The following is a 20,291-nucleotide window of genomic DNA, read 5'->3' on the forward strand; positions in this document are numbered from 1 at the left end:
ATCTCCTTTTGTGTATATATACATATTCTCTGAAATTTCATTTCTTCACACTACTCAAAGTCACTCTTTCCTCTCTTTTCCTTTCAACCTATAAAACTGTGTTTAGTTATTCTTGTAAGGTAGGCCTTGTGTTGACAAACTCTCTCAGTTTCTATTTATCTGTGAATAGTTAAAACTTTTTCTCGTTTCTGAAGGACAGTTTACCAAATAAAGAACTTGGGGCAATATATTTTTTCCTTTCCATACATTAAATAAATCCTACCAATGCCTTCTTGCCTCCATGGTTTCTGATAAGAAATCAGCTGTCAGTCTTATTGAGGATCCCTTGTAGTGATGAATCACTTGTTGCTTTTCTGATTAGGATATGTTTCAGAGTAGGTCTATTTGGTTGTATTCTGTTTGGAGTACATTGTGATTCTTGGACATGTATAATTATATCTTTCATAAGAGTTGGGAAATTTTCAGCCATTATTTCCTCTAATATTCTTTCTGCCCTTTTCCCTTTTCTTCTGGGATACCCATAAGGTGTATGCTTGGTTCACTTCATGCTATGACTCAAATCCCTGAGACACTGCTCAATTTTCTCTATTTTTTGTATTTTTGGTGGTAATTTTTTATTTTGTACATTTAATAATTGAAATGATTAAAAAAATAAAAAGAAACACAGTTGAATAAAAGCATACATTTCTCAAGTATTTGATACCTATAATTTTTTAAAATCATACACTATGTTACGCAATATTTGGTTCATAGTAATGCAATCATATTGTATTTGTCCTTTTTTGCCTTGCTTGCTTCACTCAACGTAATGTTCTCCAGGTTCATTCATGTCTTCATATGCTTTATTACTTCATTTCTTCTTATAGCTGCATAATATTATATTATATGAATATAACACAGTTTGTTTATTCATTCATCTGTTGAATATTGAATTCCTATCCTGGGGAATTATGCCACATTCTCTAATGGAACAGCAAGAATTCCCCAAGTACAGGGATAGTGATTAGTGAAGGAGGACGAACCATTGATGGGCCCTTGATCTCGATGACTAATTCTGAACCTTTTCTTTTGAAATTGAAACTTAGCCTAGTATTATAGGTTGCCTAGAGTTACCTAAGAGCCTCCTTATTGCTCAAATGTGGCCTCTCACTAAGCCAAACTCAGCATATAAATGCATTACCTTTACCCTGGCATGAGATGTGTCTCCTGGGAATGAGCCTCCCTGGCACTAAGGGAGTACTACCAAGCACCAACTAGCAATGCAACTGGAAAAACATCTTGAGCAAAAGGGGAAAGGGGAAAAACAAATGAGTTTATATGGCTAAGAGACTTCAAAGTGAGTCAGGAGGTCATCCCAGAGGTTATGCTTATTCAGGATCCTGTTGACTGCCACAGTAAATATTACCTTAAGTAGTGGGGCTGCTGAGGGCTCTGGAGACATCCAGACACTATAGGCAGAGCTGATAGCTCAGGAGTTTGGTACCCTGCCAGTGGGCCCTACTTTGGAATTTGTGCTTCCCAGTGTGACAGAGTTGGACTCAAGTTGTGGTTTCCCTACACCATGCATGGCTCTTTGCCTTTCTGTCTGAACCTATATTTAGTACTAGAGTTGAAAGGCTTATGTCTAAGAGACTTAAATCTTTGGGCTTTCCATGTGCCAGTCAGGCAGGCCCTGGATCTCAACATTGTTGCAACACTTATTCTTCAGTCCATTGGACTCACACAGGACAACTAACAAGGAAATGCTGATGCACAACGACCATCCCAAGGAAAAGAGTCTACAAGTGCAAGCAAGATAGTCTCATCCTTCTTCCCCATGGAATCGAAGCGCCCTCTCAGTTAGAGGCAGTGTAGACATCACCGTCCCTGAATCCTCAGGTTTGGCGAATAAACGATAGACTAGAGTAGACTTATACTTACTCTACAATAGACTTACTGTTGTTCTAGCGATGAAAGAACTTTTATCATTGATGTGGAGGCAGTGGCCTTTGGAGGGTCTGGGGGTAGGGAGAAGGAAAAATAGATGCAATATGGGGGTATTTTTGGGTCATTGGAATTGTCCTGAACGACAGCACAATGACAGATACAGGCCATTATATATCTCGTCATAATTTACAGAATAGTGTGGGAGATTGGGTAAACTATAATGTAAACTATAACCCACACTTAGTGGCAATGCTCCAGTATGTGTTCTTTAATTGTAACAAATATATCACATTAATGAAGAATGTTGTTAATGTTGGAAATGTGGGCATATGGGAAACCCCTACTTTTTTTAATTGTATTTTTTTGAAGATACATAGATCACAAAAAATGTTACATTAAAAAATCTGAGGGGTTCCCATACACCTCAACTCCTCCCCACTTCACTCCTTCCACATCAACAACCTCTTTCATCATTGTGGCACATTCATTGCATTTGGTGAATACATTTTGGAGCACTGCTGCGCCACATGGATAATAGTTTACATTGTAGTTTACACTCTTCCCCAATCCATTGAGTGAGTTATGGCAGGATATATAATGTCCAGCATCTGTCCATGCAGTATCATTTAGCACAACTCCAAGTCTTGAAAATGCTACCACATCACATCTTTTCTTCCCTCTCCCTGCCCTCAGCAACTACTGTGACCACTTTCTCCACATCAATGCTACAATTTCTTCCATTACTAGTCACAATAATTGTTTAGTAGAATACCAGTAAGTTCACTCTAATCCATATTTTATTCCTCCATCCTGTTGACTCTGGGATGGTGACATCCTCTCAACCTCTATATCCAGAGGGGGCTTAATCCCACATGGTTGATGGATGCAGTTCTCCTGCGTACAGTTGTAGACTGTCTCGGTTCCCTGGTGTGGTGGTTGACCATCTTCACCTCCCTGTTAGCTGACCTGGGTAAGAACAATGAACCAGAGAATAGGAGTTCCAATTCTGCTGAGGCTCAGGACCCAGCTGGCACATTGCCAGACCAGAGATTCAAGTCTCCTGAGTATATACCAACCCACCACCAACCATAGGTTCAGTAAAAGTGACAGAAGATAGATGTGTAGAAAGGTCCCATCTGACTCCAACTCTATCACACTCAGGAAACAAATTCCAAAATAGGGCCCACTGACAAAGGCACTGAACTCATACATTTTTAATATAGCATTTATGTAATCTAAATATCTTAAAAAAAATTTTTTTAATAAAAATTTTAAAAATTGCAATTTCTTAATATACTCTGAGAACAAATTAAAATAGGCATGCATTCATCTGGTTTGGGAGCTCCCTTCCTGGAGCATATTTCTGAGAATAATAATTTTTTCTATTTGGAATGTTTCCCACAATGAACACTGAAATTCTAGGTTGTCTTTGGTGAAATTTTGCTATTTTTTAAGACAGGCACAACTTCCCATCCCATAGTTTTTGAACACACCTACAGTGCCAGGTGGTGGAGAATCAAAATTTTAAGAGTGTGAGGATCCTATCTTGATAAATTCCCTTCTTACCTTCTTTGTGGAGCAGATAAACCAGCAGTAGCAAAAATGAAACTGTGGACTTCATAAGGCTAGGGATTTTGGTTCTAAATTTGAGTTTTCTCACCAATAAAATGTATCCAGTAACCATTGGACTGTGTGATCTAGTGAGCTCAGAGAGCTCAAAAACAAATTGCATGGAGGTCAGATCTGAGAGGGACTCACCCATGAATCTTGGAGATGGTAGGGAGGACAGAATTCAAAGGACTCAACAGACGCTTTTTTCTGTTTTATATCCAGAGTCCTTGGCAGTGACCTTCACCAAAATCTTGAAACAAAGACTCCCTGGAAATTAATTTTTTGGATCTCACACCTTTATTGACTCATGAATTAAGTGACATCCCACTCAAAGCAAGGCTTATATAGACAGAACAAGGTAGTCTTATAGAAAGTAATCTTATTGATTGGTAAGGAAAGCTTTCCTTATTTTTTTTTTTTTAAAGATTTATTTATTTATTTATTTAATTCCCCTCCCCTCCCCCGGTTGTCTGTTTTCTGTGTCTTTTTGCTGCGTCTTGTTTCTTTGCCCGCTTCTGTTGTCGTCAGCAGCACGAGAAGTGTGGGCAGTGCCATTCCTGGGCAGGCTGCACTTTCCTTCGCGCTGGGCTGCTCTCCTTATGGGGTGCACTCCTTGCGCGTGGGGCTCCCCTACGCGGGGGACACCCCTGCGTGGCAGGGCACTCCCTGCGCGCATCAGCACCGCGCATGGGCCAGCTCCACATGGGTCAAGGAGGCCTGGGGTTTGAACCGCGGACCTCCCATGTAGTAGACGGACGCCCTAACCACTGGGCCAAGTCCGTTTCCCAAGCTTTCCTTATTGAATTAGCCTTGACTTAGGGGAATTAATCTACAAAAATAGAAAGGAGCTAGCAAGTTATGATTGGTTGTTCTCAGGTTTTTTAGGTTCTCAGAGGAGGTGCACTTACAAGACACAGGAACTTAGATCAGCTTTGGTTTGCTGACATGAGAATTTGCATGAGGGACTCCATTTTGGTCCAACTTAACTTATTTAATATCTTTAATGTTTATATCGCTTACTTGTTTTATAATAAAAATTTCCAATTGTTTCTCAAAAGTAGAATGAATTTCATAACTATTCACCAAATGTATATATACAAATAGCCCATCCTGAATTAAAGAGCTCATGGAGCTAGCATACAAATTATTCATACAATAGGACAGAAGTAAACCTCAAAAATTTGAAATGGTAACCAACATTCTCTATTTAAAAGGAAATAAAATCAGAAAAAATTGTCAACATAAAAATATTATCTATGACCTGAAAATTAAGGCAAGAAACTTCTAAAACACCTTGGCACAAATTTAAAAATTTCATTATAAAATAGTAATAGTCAAATACATTATATAAAATTGCCATACAGAAAGTTAAATATTCCCAGAATAAATACATGGGCTTATATTGTGGGAAATAAGTATAGTAATAAATATAAATAATTAAATGATGTAAGCATCTACTTTAAGAATTTTAAAGATATAATAAAACATCATTTGAGAAAAGGCATAGAAGGGAATTAATAGTTAAGGGCAAAAAAGTCATTTATAAATGAAAAAAAAAAATAAAGGAAATATCTAAGATCCAGATCAGCATACCTAATTATACTGGATCATCTGTTAATTCTGTGTAAAACTTCTAGAAGTATTGCTCAAATATTTTCCAGAGCACCATTGTACATTCCAGCCAGGAGTGTATGACTGTTACCATTTCTCTACATCTTCATCAGTAGTCATTTTAGGTCTTAAAAAATTATTACATCCTAGTGGGTGTGAAGTAGTTTTTCATTGTGCTTTTTACTTTGTATATCCCTATTTACTGAGGATGTTAAACATCTTTCCATGTGCTTTTTGGTCGTTTGCATATATTCCTTGAAGAACTTTATATACCAATCCTTTGCCAATTTTTAATTAGGTTATTTCAATTTTTATTAATTTGTAAGAGATTTTTTCTAGGTAGCCTGAATATTGGGTTCTTTTCAGATATATGGTGTGGGAATATTTTCTCCATTCTATCGGTTGCATTTCCATTTTCTTGAGAAGGCCCTTTGATGAACAGTATTTTAAATTTTATGAAGTCCAGTTTATCTCTTTCTTCTTTTGTTTCTAGTGCTTTTAATGTCATATCTAAGCATCAATTGCCAAATCCAGAGTCATGAAGGTTTACCTCTATATTTTCTTGTAAGAGTGTTATAGTTTGCCACCACATTTAGTTCTCTAAATGACTTGTTTGTAAATACTGTAAGATTAAAGATCAAACTTCATGCTTTGCATGTGCATTTCCAGTTTTCTTGTCAGTTTAGTGGTGAAGTCACCATTCTTTCCTGAGTGAAAGATCTTGGTGCCATGTTGAAAGTAAGTGGGCCATAAGTACATGTGTTTATTTCTGGAGTATAAATTTTATTTCATTGGTCTACATGCTTACATTTATGCCAGTATCACACTATTTTTATTACTGTAGTTTTTGTAGTATGCTTTAAAATAGAGAATTGGTTATTCTCTAACTTTTTTTTTTTTTTTACAATTTCATTTTAACTATTCAGCGTCTCCTAATTCCATATGATTTTAAGAGTCAGTTTTTATATTTCTTTTTTAAAAATGGCAATAAATAAGAAAGAAGAAAAAACAAACAAACAAAAATGGCCTCTGGGATTTTGATAGGTATTGCAATGTATCTCTAAATCATTTGGGAGTATTGCCACGTTAACCGTCTTAAATATGCCAGTCCATTAAATGTATTTCCATTCAAGTCCTCTTTAATTTCTTTCAGGGCTTTGTATAGATATCAATATAAAAGTTTTGCATAACTTGGTTAAACTTATTCCTAGGAATTTTATTCTTTTTTATGTTGCTGTAAATTAATTTAAAAAAATTTTCTTTTTGGCTCCTTCATAATTGATATGTAGAAATGCAACTGATTTATGCATGTTAATGTTGTACCCTGCAAAATTACTGCATTCATTTATTAGCTCTAAAATTAAGGGGTGTGTATGTTCATGAGAGTATGTGCATATGTATGTGCGTTGATTCTTTAAGGTCATGTAATCTCAGAATAGAGATTCTTTTACTTCCTCCATTCCAATTTGCATACCTTTTTCTTCTTTATTAGAGAAGATGTGCATTTATAAAACAATCATGCATAAAATACAAGATTCAATATACCACTCTATTATTAATGCTTTGCAGTGGTGTGGAATTATTTTTACAATTGATGATAGCACATTTTTATAATTGTACTATTAATGATAATCCATGGTTTAACTTAGGTTTCATTGTTTGTATAGTGTCTTTCCATGGATTAATGTTTTATTCTATCATATGTATAATCTAACTCTCCCTGTAATCACATTCAGATATACATTTCAATGTTGTGTTATAATCACCACCATCTGTTACTAAAATATTTCCACCATTCCGAATAGGAACCCTGTACAATTTAAGCTTGAACTTCCCATTCCTTTTCCCCACCCTGTCCCTTGGTAACCTATTTATATTCTGACTTTGCTTATTCTAATGGTTTCAAATCAGTGAGATCATACAAAGTTTGTCCTTTTGTGTCTGGCTATTTCATTCAATATGATGTCTTCAGGGATCATCCATGTAGTTGTGTGTATTAGGAAAAAAATTCCATTATATATATTTGTATATATATATATCATATTTTATTTATCCATTCATCTGTTGATAAATGCTATTATGTACAGCAGGGGAAGGTAGAGATTGAGAGGTAATTATTAAGGGGTAGAGTTTTTTGTTGATTTTTTATTATTATTAGAATAATGAAAATGCTCTAATATTGATTGAAGTGACGAATGCACAACCTATGATTATAGCAACATTGATTATCCACTTTGGGTGGATTATATGCTTTATGAATATATTTCAATAAAATTGATTTTTTAAAAATCCTTTGAGGCTCAAAAGGTGTTAATATTGATGAAGTCCCATTTATCTATTTTTTCCTTTGTTGCTTTGTGCTTTGGGTCTAAAGTCTGAGAAACGATTGCCTAACACAAGATTCTGAAGATACCTCCCAGTGCTTTCTTCTAGGAGTTTGATGGTTCTGGCTTTTATATTTAGGTCTTTAATTCCCTTTCAGTTAATTTTTATACAACATGTGATGCAGGAGTTCTCCTTTCCTTTTATTGCAAATAGAGACCCAGATTTCCCACCTTGATTCCTTCCCAATTGAGTGGTTATTTGCCCACTTGTCAAAATCAGTTGACCGTAAATGTGAGGGTTGGTTTCTGAGTTTTCAGTTTGATTACATTGGTCTATATGTCTGTTCTTATGCCAGTACCATGCTCTTATTTTCTTTTCTTTAATTTTCTTTTATTTTTTTTAGGTACCAGGGCTGGGGATTGAACCTGGGACCTCATATGTAGGAAACCAGCACTCAACCACTGAGCCACATGAGCTCCCCTGAGTTCGTTTTTTTCATTTGTTTTGCTTGTTGTTTGTTTTTGTTTTTTAGAAGGCACCAGGGACTGAACCTGGGACCTCCCATGTGGGAAGTAGGTGCTCAACCACTTGAACAACATCTGCTCTGTCAGGCAGTTTTGATTACTATGGTTTTAAAAGATCAGAGGTATGAGTCCTCCAATTTCATTCTTTTTAAAGATGGCTTTAGCTCTTTGGGCCCCCTACTCCTTCCACATAAATTTGGTGATTGACTTTTTCATTTCTGCAACAAGGATGTTAAAATTTTGATTGGTATTGCATTGAATTTATACATTCCTTTGGATACATGTCTTTTATTTCTCTTTATAATCAAATTTCTCTGATAAGAATATCCAGTGCAATCATGATTACCAGAAGTGACAATGAGCATCCTTTTCTTATTCCTATTCTTAGAAAAAAAGCTTTCAGGCTCTTCCCCATTGTTTATGATGCTACCTGTAGATTTTTCATAAATCCCTTAATCAGACTGAAGAATTTTCCTTCCATTCCTAGTTTGTTGACTGTTTCTCTCTTGAGATGTGTTTTTATCAAATGCTTTTTTCTACATCAGATTAGATTATTTTATTTTGCTCAACTTATTAATGTGCAGGTTTACAGTCATTTATTTCTATATGTGGACACATATCTTCCATTCTTAAGTTATATCTCAATTGGTTATGATGAGTACTCCGTTTAAAATTCTGCTGGATTTGGTATGCTTGTATTTTGTTGAGAATTTTGGCAGGTATATTCATGAGGGATAATTATCCATAACTTCAGTTCTTTTGTCTGGCTTTTGTAAGAGCACAAGGCTGTACTCATAGACTTAGGAAAAATTATCTTCTATTTTTGAAATATTTCTAGAAGAATTGGTACGAACTTTTCTTTAAAATTTTATAATTTTCAACAGTGAAGCCATCTTGTCTTGGACTTGACTTTATAAACTTGTATTAATATACATACATGCACATACATAAACAATTAGTGTACAGTAAAAGTTGTGAAGTAACAAAACAAACACGCATATCTTCATATGGGAATTCCAACCGTGACCCCACCACCAACACCCTGCATTGTTGTGAAACATTTGTTACAACCTATGAAAGCACACTGTCAAAATATTACTACTAACTATAGCCCATATCTTACATTTGGTTTCTTTTTCTTCCAACCCACCAATTATTAATTCCCTGTATTAGTGATACAGATTTGTTATAGTTTGTGAGAAAATGCTCTCATATTTGTTCTGTTACACAAAGTCCTTCCACCACTGGATTCCCTGTGTTATACAGTACCATGCTTTGAACAATCCATTCAAAGTCTGCAGTTGGTAGCTCTTATTTTCATAACAGAGTTGTGCTGTCATTTACTTCAGTCAATTTTACAATGTTTTCATTATTTCAAAAGGAACAATCCCATAAAATTGATGAAATATCTTGTTTGCCTTTGCTGCAAAAATGTTACAATATTACTGTTAACTATCATCCATAAGCTACAACAGTTATAATTTTCCCATGTGTTAGCATATTCTTAATGCTTTGTATAAGAGGAACATTCTTATATTCATACTATTAAGAACAATCTTCACCTACCACCAAAAATCGCTGTTATACATTCTCTAGATAATTCTCGAGCTTCCTTTCAATTGACATTTATGTCCACAGACTACCCCTTTCAGCCACAATCACATTTCTAAACCAGTTATGTTAGCTATACTCACTATAATGTGTTATCAACTGTATTCATTTCTATACTTTTACAATTAACCTTATTAAAAATTCTATGTATGTCAAGCATCAGGTCCTATTCTCAACCTATATTCTATCCCTTAGTATCCTATACTCTAGAGTTTATCTCAGTGAGTTTACTCATATTTGGTTCATATTAGTGATACCAATATTTGTCCTTTTGTGTCTGAATTATTTCACTCACCATAATGTCTTCAAGGTACATCCATGCTATCATATGCATTCCAATTTCATTTCTTCTTACAACTGAATAGTATTCCATGTATGTATATACCACGTTGTGATTATCCATTCATTGGTTGATGGACCCTTGGGCTGGTTCCATATTATAACAATTGTGAATACTGCTGCTATGAGCATCAGTGTCCCAATGTCAGTTCATGTCCTTGCTTCCAGTTCTTCTGAACATATTCCTAGTAACAGGATTGCTGGATCATATGGCAGGTTCTATATCCAACTTCGTGGGGTAGTGCCAAACTGTCTTCCACAGAGGCTGCACCATTCGACATTCACAACAACAGTGAAGGACTGTTTCTGTTTTTCCACACCCTCTCCAGCACTTGTTGTTTCCTGGTTGTTGTTTTTTTATTGTCTCTTTTTAAAAAGATAAATAGATCACACAAAACGTTAGTTTAGAAAACATAAGAGGTTCCCATATACCTTACTCCCCACCCCACCGCAAGTCTCCCACATCAACCTCCCTTTCATCAGTAAGGCACATTCATTGCATTTGATGAATACACCTGGAGCACTGCCACATCATATGGACACCAGAGAACTAAGAGTATCTATAACTGCAAGCAGGAGAATCGCATCCATCAGCCATGCCGGATTTTAGCCCTCTCTCGATTTAGAGGTGGAATGGACATCGCCATCCCAGGGTCCACAGGATGGAGGAATATAATATGGTTTGGAGTGGACTTGCTGGTATTCTACTATAGAACTATTGTGACTCTAGTAATGGGAGAAATTGTATCACTGATATGGAGATGGTGGCCCCAGGAGTTGCTGAGGGCAGGGAGACAGAGGAAGAGGTGTGATGTGGGGAATTTTCGCGACTTGGCATTGTCCTGGATGAAATTGCAGGGACAGATGCAGGACATTATATATCCTTCCATAACCCATTGGATGGACTGGGGGACGGTGTGAACTACAATGTTTTTTTTTAATATTGGCCATTCTATAGATGTGAATGATATCTTGTAGTTTTAGTCTGCATTTCCTTAATAGCTAGTTATGTTGAACTTTTTCTCATGTGCTTTTTGACTATTTGTATTTCTTCTTAAGAGAAATGGCTGTTCAAGTCTTTTGCCCATTTCTTAATTGGGTTGCTTATCTTTTTATCATTGAGTTGTATGATCTCTTTTATAACATGGATATTAAACCCTTATTGGATATGTGATTTCCAAATATTTTCTCCCATTGAGTCGGCTGCCTTTTTTACTTTCTCAGCAGTCTTTTTTTTTTTTTTTTAGGCCAGTAATTTATAAAGGAGTGGAGAGAAGAGAAACGGGAAAAAATAACAGATTATGGATCCCAGATAGGAAGGGGCTGAAAAGAGATAAAGAGGGCTGATTTTCAGACCATAATTTCCTATTACAGATTACAAACCCCCAGGTTTACTTGTGTGCTAATCCAGGCAGGGAGAAAAAGGGCAAGAACAAGGCTGGTTTGGGTTTTTTTGCTTGCCCTTAAAACCATTAATTATTCTGTCTTTTTGATAATGTAGGAGGAAGAACCCCAGTTGTTTGCTGTTTTGCTTGATTACCCCACCCCTCAATCCCTCAGGTTGGCCCAATGACAAGGCCCCTGGACACTATCCAGAACTTCTCCTTTATTCTTTCCAAATGGAGGTTCTTACAGCTTCTTCCAGCAGCCATATTGTGGGGTGTCTGTGGCCATGAGGGTTTCCTGCCAGGTTCCAGATCTGTTTATAGAGTGCCTAATTTACTAGCCTCTTCATTTGCCCCCTCAGAGGGTTTACATCATTATTCTTAAAGGGGTGCTGAAGGTTCATGGTCATTGTTCTGTAATTACTTCCTGCTGGATAGGGGCAGTAGGCCCTACCTGACAAGGTGTAAAACCCTCTTGCTATTCTATCATGGTTAGAGGAAGATGAATCTGGCATCCTCGGTGAAGCTGGATGAAATCCCCATATGGCTAACAAGATGTTGATTCTGGAAGAAATAAACTTAATTAGAATTTTGAGAACGTATGGTTGCACTAAAAGGATACTGGGCCACACAAGTAGCAAAGGCCAGGTGCCTCTAAAGTCTGCATTTTTCCAAAGTTGGTGGGCTTTAATTTGGAGGTTGTGCATGCTATTTAGGACTATTTCAGAGTGCTTTACATAGAGATGACATTCTTCCTTAAGGAAAAGACACGTTCCTCCCTGTGCTGCAATTAGCATGTTAAGTGCCCTGGAATTTACAGCACCACAGCAGCAAGAGAGTCAGCTGTTTTAGAGCTTCTAAGGCATGGCTGGTTCTCTATGCTGTTAGTTAGCTCTAGGGAGTGATTGTAATGGATAACAGGGTTTGGTATAAATTGTCAATCCCAGGTTTCCATGATGGTGGTTATGCCTGAAACAGCTAAGAGGAGGATGAGAAGAGGCATTTCCCTTTTAGTTATTGTATAGGAAGAAACTATTGGAAATGAAAACCGACAAGATTTCTTAAGGAGTGCCTGGCTTGCCCTCCCCCTAGCAATAGGTGTTTAGGCTAGAATGAGAGGGAACAGCTTGCTTTGACAGAGACACTACTTAGCTTTGTTTCTTGAAGAGGTATTTCAGGCCACCTAATGATTGGCACTTATATGATCCATCAGGTGCTATTGGTGACCTGGCACTTCCTTGGACAGCTGGTGTCACTCAGGATAAGTGCACCCAGCTAGTAGCTTCTTTAACTTTACCTGATGCAGGAGTGATCAGAACCACAGAATAAGGTCCCTTCCATTTTGGCTCAAATTGAGAGTGAGGTCTGTTGTCCTGTTAGGTTTTGATCAGAACCTTGTTTCCTGGTCCTGGGTGTTTTTACTAATGTAGCTAAGGAATATGCTTTAAAGTCATGGATTAGTTGTTCCACATTCTGAGTGTCCTCCTGCTTTTTAGTTCTTTAGAATGGACTGTGTCTTCCTGTTTCTTAGTATGGCTTGTAAATTTTTGCTATTGTTTTCTTATCTGTAAAATGGTTAGTACTGACTTCAAAGTGAGGATGAAGGATTTTTGATATTGGAGTTTTGATGTTGTAGTTCAATGCTGAAGTCTTAAGCTGGAGTCCCAGGAAGTAAGCACACAGAGGAAAGAGAAGCAAGCCCCAGGAAGAGAGGAAACCTGAGCCCAGAAAGAAGCAGACCCTGGGAAGAGAGGAGCCCTGAGCCTGGAGAGAAGCAAAACTCGTGAAAGGGGAACCCAGGAAGCCTGAACCCTTACAAACATTGGCACCCATCTTGCTCCATCACATACAAATAGAGTTTGGTGAGGGAAGTAATTTATGCTTCATGGTCTGGTATATGTAAGCTCCTACCCCAAATAAATACCCTTTATAAAAGCCAAAAAAATAGTGAAAGTGAGGTTGGGAAGATTAAATGGCAGTGTGTGTACAGAGGCACTTTGTAAAATATAAAGAACTATTCCTATGTATTTATATTTCCATTATATTTATTCAGTGCATATTTACTAATTACACATTTCATTCCAGGAACCTGCCTGGCAGTGGGGATACATTGGTTTCATGGGGCTCACGCTTTATGGGATGGTAGATGTTAATCCAATAATAATTGAAATATGATTGATGTATGCTGTAGAGGAGATATGCACTGAGAAATGAGAGCATATGGTGGGAGCATACCTTATTAAAGGGTACTTGGAAGGATCTTCTGGAAAATGAGGTTCAGAGAAAGGTAAGAAGGCAGAGTGAGGAAGGAATGGTCCAAGAAAGGGTATACCAGCATGTGGTGTATGTAAGGGATAGGTTGAGGCCAGTGGGCTGAAGTGCATAGGGGGTGGTGTATATGGAAGAATATGAGACTTAGGTGTCAGAAGGAGCCATTCAGGCACACGTAGGTCATGTTTGGTTTATTTGCTCTCTAAGAGCAGAGATATTATCAGGAGTGACAATGGAGTGGAAGGGCCAGAATGAATGCCTGGCACTGGTCAGCAGGCCAGTGCAAGGTCCAGGAGAGGGATGCGATTATGGTTACTTGAATGAAGATGGTAGTTGTAGAGATGAGGGAAAGTTAGCAAATTTCATACATAGCATAAATATAAAGTCTAAATGCATATCCTAGATTTAAGAGATGTGGATGTGAATAACCCATCATATTGCATTGAAAAGGGTGATTTGTTGGGTACCTCAATGGAATGCAGTCTTTAGATGTGGACACATTGGGTTATCTACCATAAAAGGGCCCTGAAATGCTGTCTTTCATGCATCCTGGGTCAGAAGATTGCAAAGCTGCTGATCTGCTGGCCATGACGTAAGCCTTACATCCCAGTCTGACACATTAAGACTAGGAGGAGCCTTCATTTTATTGGAGAATTTGTCTTTTCTGATTACTGCTTCATTTGACTTAATTTTCCTTCTTTTTATTGTGATTCAGTACATCTGGAGGCTGGTTGTATGATATTAAACATTTATTAAGCCTCATAAATAATATCCTAATTGCTAAAAACATTTAATGTGTAAAAATCTCATGATGATATTTCTTGATGAATGGAAGACTTCCTGTGAAGTTGAAAATCATGCAGAAACTTGTAAAACATGTTTCTGTTAATAACCCAAATGTGAGTAATTAGACATTAATTTTAACTGTCTAAGGAATAAATAACATTTGGGATCAGGAATCCTGGTGGGTTATATTCAAAGTGACTACATGGGCATAGCTTTCTGGGAAAATGTGCCAGTTATTTATCAAACTTGATTCTTATTCTTGCTGGACAAAGAACCAGACTATATTCTAGTTAGTTAAAGCCATGTAACTGAATTCTAGCCAATAGAGTGGAACTGGGATTAAAGAGGATCATCTCCAGGACTATCCCATGAAAACCTCCCACACAAGATCCTTGATCATTTCTCACATATGATGACTGGCCATTGACTCCATGAATGACTCTGAGCTTCAACTGTTGGAGATGGCAGATGCTGTCAGCCTTGGACCCTGAATGACTATGTGGACCATGCCCCACCTCCATTTGGATTTTATCTAAGTGCAAAGTAAATAACTATGACATTCAGCCCCTGACATTTGTGTATTTGTCTGATATAGCAGTTAGCTACAGCAAACACTACTGTGCTTGACTAGCTCAGTGCAATTGAGCCAGGTTGTCACATTCTGAAATTTACTTTAAAAGGCATTTTTTGTTTCCAAGCATTTGTTTTGTGTGTCTGTACATTCTCAATCCCCTTTTCTGTCAGTTTTCATTGACTCCAATTTTCTCTTGGGTTACTAAAATACCACTAATCAAGAAGGAGAATGACTTTTATCACCAGAAAACTCTGGGGTTTCCTCAGCCTGCCCACTGCTTGAACTTTCATTCAAAGTCATGTTATATCTCAGAGTTCATGCTGGACTCTGGGGAGCCACTCCCAGTGAAAATAATTTTTCTTTCCCATACTAGTCTCTCTGCTCTTCTCCTGAGCCACAGGACTTTAGTTGAGATCTGGGTGCAAGGGGACCTTTGTGGTCTCAGGAAATCCCTTGGGGGAAGGTTGAACTAATTATTTCTGGGTCTCCCTGATCTCCCCGGCCCTGGGAAGGCCAAGAGACATTGAAAAAGTGAGGTGACTTCTGAAGTTGGAAAGGGAAGCATTATACAGGTGCCTCATCAAAGGATAGAAAGCCTCTGCTTTTTGGATCTAAACAGGATGACAGTGCTTGGTCTTCTAATACCTCTGAGACTATCCACTTCAGTGTACACAAGATCCAGTGAGCCAGTAAAGGAAGCTAACAGCCCCTGTAAGGAACCTTGGTCCAGATTGAAGACGATAAGGGAGAAGACACAGAGCATTTGGAGGTGACACAATACATTTTGAATAATAATAAGGACTAGAGTATTTAAGGAAGTTTAAATGTAGCACAAAAAGCATTTCTGGAGCTAAAAATCAAAATTTTCTAACTAAATGCAATTCAGTAGATTTTGAAAGGAAGGAAGATTCCTCTGGAGACCTGAATTAGCATCCTAGAAAAGCAAAGGGAAGGAATATCTTGAAGCAAACAGCAAAGGTAAAGATATGGAAGCAAGTGGATAAGGTAAGTATCATGGAGGACAGATCCTAAAACTCTGACCTGTGAATAGCGGGAGCAGCAGAAAGAGAAAAAGTGTGTACTAACAATAGAAGAAAGTTTTACAGGACAGAAAAAAAAAAAAACGTGAGTTGGAATTTTTAAAAGAATTAGCCAGGTTTTAGGCTGAATTGATTAGGAAAGGCACATGCCTTGGCATATCCTAGTAAACTTACAGAACTCTAAGGACAAAGAAAAATATCATGAAAGTGTCTAGGCAGAAAGAATTAGGAAAGAGTGAAACTTTTCCTGGACTTCTCATTTGACATTATCAATCATTCCAACCTCACTGAAAATTCTTTCATTGACTGCTGGTTGCTGCTCTGTCTTGGTATCCCTCTTTCATCAACTTCTAATAGATATTTATATATTCTGGATATAAATATATGTATATCCTTTGACCCAACATTTGTCATTCTAGTCATTTAATCCATACAAATAAAAGCACATACATACAATGATGTATGTGGGGACTTTGGGAAAATAGCATTGAAGTAAGTTGGCAGAGTCCAACTCTTTCATAAAAAAGAACAGAGAAAGGGCAAAAATCTACCTGAGGGAGCTGCTGTGGATATATATAGAAGAGAAAAGTGCTACACATCATCCATGAGGTAACTAGACAGTTAAAGCAAAAGAAAACCATGAGTTACTTGCCCCGGTAGCTGGAAATGGCACATATACCCCATCCTCTAGGCAAATAGACTTGTTAAAGCTCCTGACTCACTGCAACTGCAATCAACTGAGTAGGACGGATTGTTCCCTGGGAGGAAGACGGGTCTGGCAGATGGTGGAGAGTGGCTTCTTTTTGGTGAGTTTGGCCAGCCAAGACCCCTTGGAATCTTGGCAGGGATCCTGACAGACACTGAGACTGTTGTGCAGAGAGGGAAGGGATATCTGATCAGGCACAGGCTTATCAGACCCAATCAATCTGAATGAGAGAGAGGAACTAAGGTTTATAGGGGGCAGAGACAGGTACCTAAACAGCCTGGCTTGGCAAACTGTTAATAGCCTAACTTACCCAAGGGAACAGAGTCAGGAAGACAGATAACCTCTCAGAAGACTGTTAAAGCTGTGGAGCTGGTGTAGCTCAGTGGAGTAATTCCTGACTTGCATATATGAGGTCCCTGGTTTGGTTTCTCAATCTCCTTAGAGAAGTAATCCATAAAGTGATCCACCAGGTTATCAGGCACCCAGCTGGTACCTTATGACTGGGAACATATAGACAGATTGATTTTTGTTTTTGGTTTTTTAAATCTGTTAGTTTTACTAATTTGTACCTTATATCAGTTCCGTTTTCTTTTCCTTACTCACTAAAACGTGCTACATCACCTGTAGAGGGCATGCTGAAGGGTGATTGATTGATGAGCACCAGCAATCTGAGAAGTTCCTCAGGGGCTTAGTAGGGAAGGCTGTTTTTCCTAGGTTTTTTGGTTTTTTTTTTTTTTTTCTTGTTGTCTTTCCTCTTTCTTTGTTTCCTTTCTTTTACTTATTTTTTCTACCTACTTTATTTCTTTTCCTTCCTTCATTTTCCTTTCTTCTATTTTCTGTTTTCCTTCCATTCCACTTCTTTATGACCCATGTGGAGCTGGCCCATGCGCAGTCCTGATGTGCGCAAGGAGTGCCGTGCCACACAGGGGTGTCCCCTGCGTAGCGGAGCCCCACATGCAAGGAGCGTGCCCTGTAAGGAGAGCCGCCCAGCGTGAAAGAAAGTGCAGCCTGCCCAGGAATGGTGCCACACACATGGAGAGCTGACACAACAAAATGATGCAACAAAAAGAAACACAGATTCCCATGCCACTGACAACAACAGAAGCGGACAAAGAAGACGCAGCAAATAGACACAGAGAACAGACAACTGGGGTGGGGTGGGGGGGGAAGGGAGAGAAATAAATAAATAAATAAATCTTTTTAAAAATTTTATTACTATTATTCTTTTTCTCTTATCTTTTTCCTTTTTCTGCTTCTAATATTTTTTTCAAGGGAACACAGACAATTGTAAGGAAGTAGAAAAAGAGGAACCAAGTATCAAAAAGGTACATTACCATACACACAAAAGACAACAAAATAAAACTCTATAGAGTATAAAGAGGAGCTAACCAACAAATAAGCTCATCATGATAAAGAGATGGCCGAACACCAAAAAAAAAAAAAAAAAAAAAGTTTCAAGCTATACTAAGAAAGCGGAAGCATGGCCCAGTCTAACAAACAAACTAAAAACAAAAGGAGAGAGGACAACCAGCAAGATGGCGGCAGAGCAAGGACCTCCTAGAGTCAGCTCCTGCTACAGGGCAGTTACTAAACACCCAGAGCTCTCTGGGGCTAGCTGAAGCACCTGTTTGGGTACTCCAGGAGTCCAGAAGAGCATCCTGCAACATACTTGAAGGAATGGGAGGAGACTGCTGAGAAGATTTGTGAGTAGAGTGCTCCACACCACGGAGGCTGGTTCCTATCTTCCACTGGAGCCACAAACTGCCTCAGGAGCTGTTCAGCTGGACTCAAAAGCTCCACATCCCCAAAATGGGAGCCAGAGAGGGGGCGGGGGAAGAGATGGTTGGTCACCAACTTCAGCTACTGATGAGTAAATTCAGTGGGCTAAAGTATAATTCTGAGAACAGCAAAAGTTTGAACCTGTCCAAGTCAGAAAGAGGCCGGCAGCTGCCATCTTAATTCTGTGCCAGGCATGAGGGAAGTGGGGCAGACTGAACATCACAGTGCTGGTGGAGACCGACTTCTTTGCATTCAGATCAGATTTCAGCTCTAGCCTACACGACAGTACCACCTCCATCATGAAGGAAGCTGCAAGGATCTTCACCAGCCTCTTTGGTAAATCACTGGCCAAGCCATGGAGGCCAGTGATTATCCCACTCTGGCTGCATGAGCCGCCCCAGGTGCTATTCTGTAGCTGGAATTGCAGCTCCATTTTCCAAAAATGGGGGAGGAGGAGATGGTTGGCTGCCAACTTCAGCAAATACATAGAAATAAACTTAAGAAATAAACAAATGACTTTTCGAAGGAAATAAAAAAATTTCTAAATAAGTGGAAAATATTCCCTGTTCATCGATAAGATGATAAAACATCAAGAAGATATATGTGCTACCTGTATTAGTCAGCTGATGCAAAATACCAGAAATTGGTTGGTTTTTATAAAGGGTTTTTATTTGGAGTAGGAGCTTACAGATGCCAGGCCATAAGGCATAATTTACTTCCCTCACCAAAATCTATTTTTACATGTTGGGGCAAGATGGCAGCCAACATCTGGCTCCCCGGGTTCCTCCCTTCCAGGGTATTGCTTCTCTCTGGGTTCAGGGGTCCTCCCTTCCAGGGTCTTGTTTCTTTCTGGGTTCAGGGTTCTCTCTTCCTTGGGCTTGTTTCTCTTTCCTCTGTGAGCTTACTTCCCGGGCCTCCAGCTTAAGACTTCAGCATCAAAATTCCAAATCAAAAACACTCAACTCTGTCCTTTGCCATGCCATTTATCTCTGAGTCCCTCAGTGCCCTAATGATGTGGTCCAATCAAAGCCTTAATCATGACTTCATCACACCCATGTACAGATCAGATTACAAATATAATCCAATATCTATTTTTGGAATTCAAAACCATATCAAACTTGTACACTCTACCCTCTGAATTCCAGAAAGACATTATTATAATATTTTTTAAGAAAACCTTAAATCAGTAACAATGCAAGTACTAAATCATATCACAATCAATTTAAAGAAATACAGTGTGTCTTGGGGCAGAGTCCCACCAGGATGTAGACCTCTGAAATTGCAAGGCAATTTATTTGCTTCCAATACACAAATGGACAGAAAAAGATAAATATTTTCATTATAATGAGAAATTGGGAGGGAAACATAAGTCATGGTGTCCCTACAATTCAGTAAACCTGCAGGGCATCCTCCATTCAATTTCAAAGTCTGAGAGTCATTCTTAAGAAGATGGTTTCTTCTCTTTGGGGCCTTATATGGACACACCCTTTCCACTTGCTTCCCCAATGGCCATTTTCTTGGTTCCATCCTCATCAAGCATCTGGTTGTTGACCAAACTCCAGATCTTTCCCTCCAAGAGTGTTGGGGTGATTGCCACATCTTACCCAATCTTTGGGTTAAGAGTCTTAGCCCCTCTAGCACAGTCATGTGAAGACAACATTCCACTTAACTTTTGGCATACAGGCTCAACCCTCTCAGAATGAGTTGATCATCTAGCTTTCCCTAACCTTTGGAGTAGAGGTCTACCCCTCTCAGATCAGTGGGTTGCTGACCTTAACCACTCTAATTCTTGGGGAATGTGCT

General features: G+C 38.5%; 1 long non-coding RNA gene across 2 annotated transcripts in view; it reads right to left on the reverse strand.

The window, feature by feature from the left end:
- Positions 1-20,291, reverse strand: part of LOC105745042 (uncharacterized) — a 60,745-nt gene that overhangs the window by 17,921 nt on the left and 22,533 nt on the right. For both annotated transcript variants that reach the window (XR_009185743.2, XR_001117912.4), the window contains exon 4: positions 9,904-10,313. This is a non-coding gene — a long non-coding RNA (uncharacterized lncRNA). Of the gene's footprint in view, positions 1-9,903; positions 10,314-20,291 lie in introns of those variants that run through there.

This window comes from Dasypus novemcinctus, chromosome 5, assembly GCF_030445035.2.
Source record: "Dasypus novemcinctus isolate mDasNov1 chromosome 5, mDasNov1.1.hap2, whole genome shotgun sequence".
NCBI classification, from domain to species: Eukaryota; Metazoa; Chordata; class Mammalia; order Cingulata; family Dasypodidae; genus Dasypus; species Dasypus novemcinctus.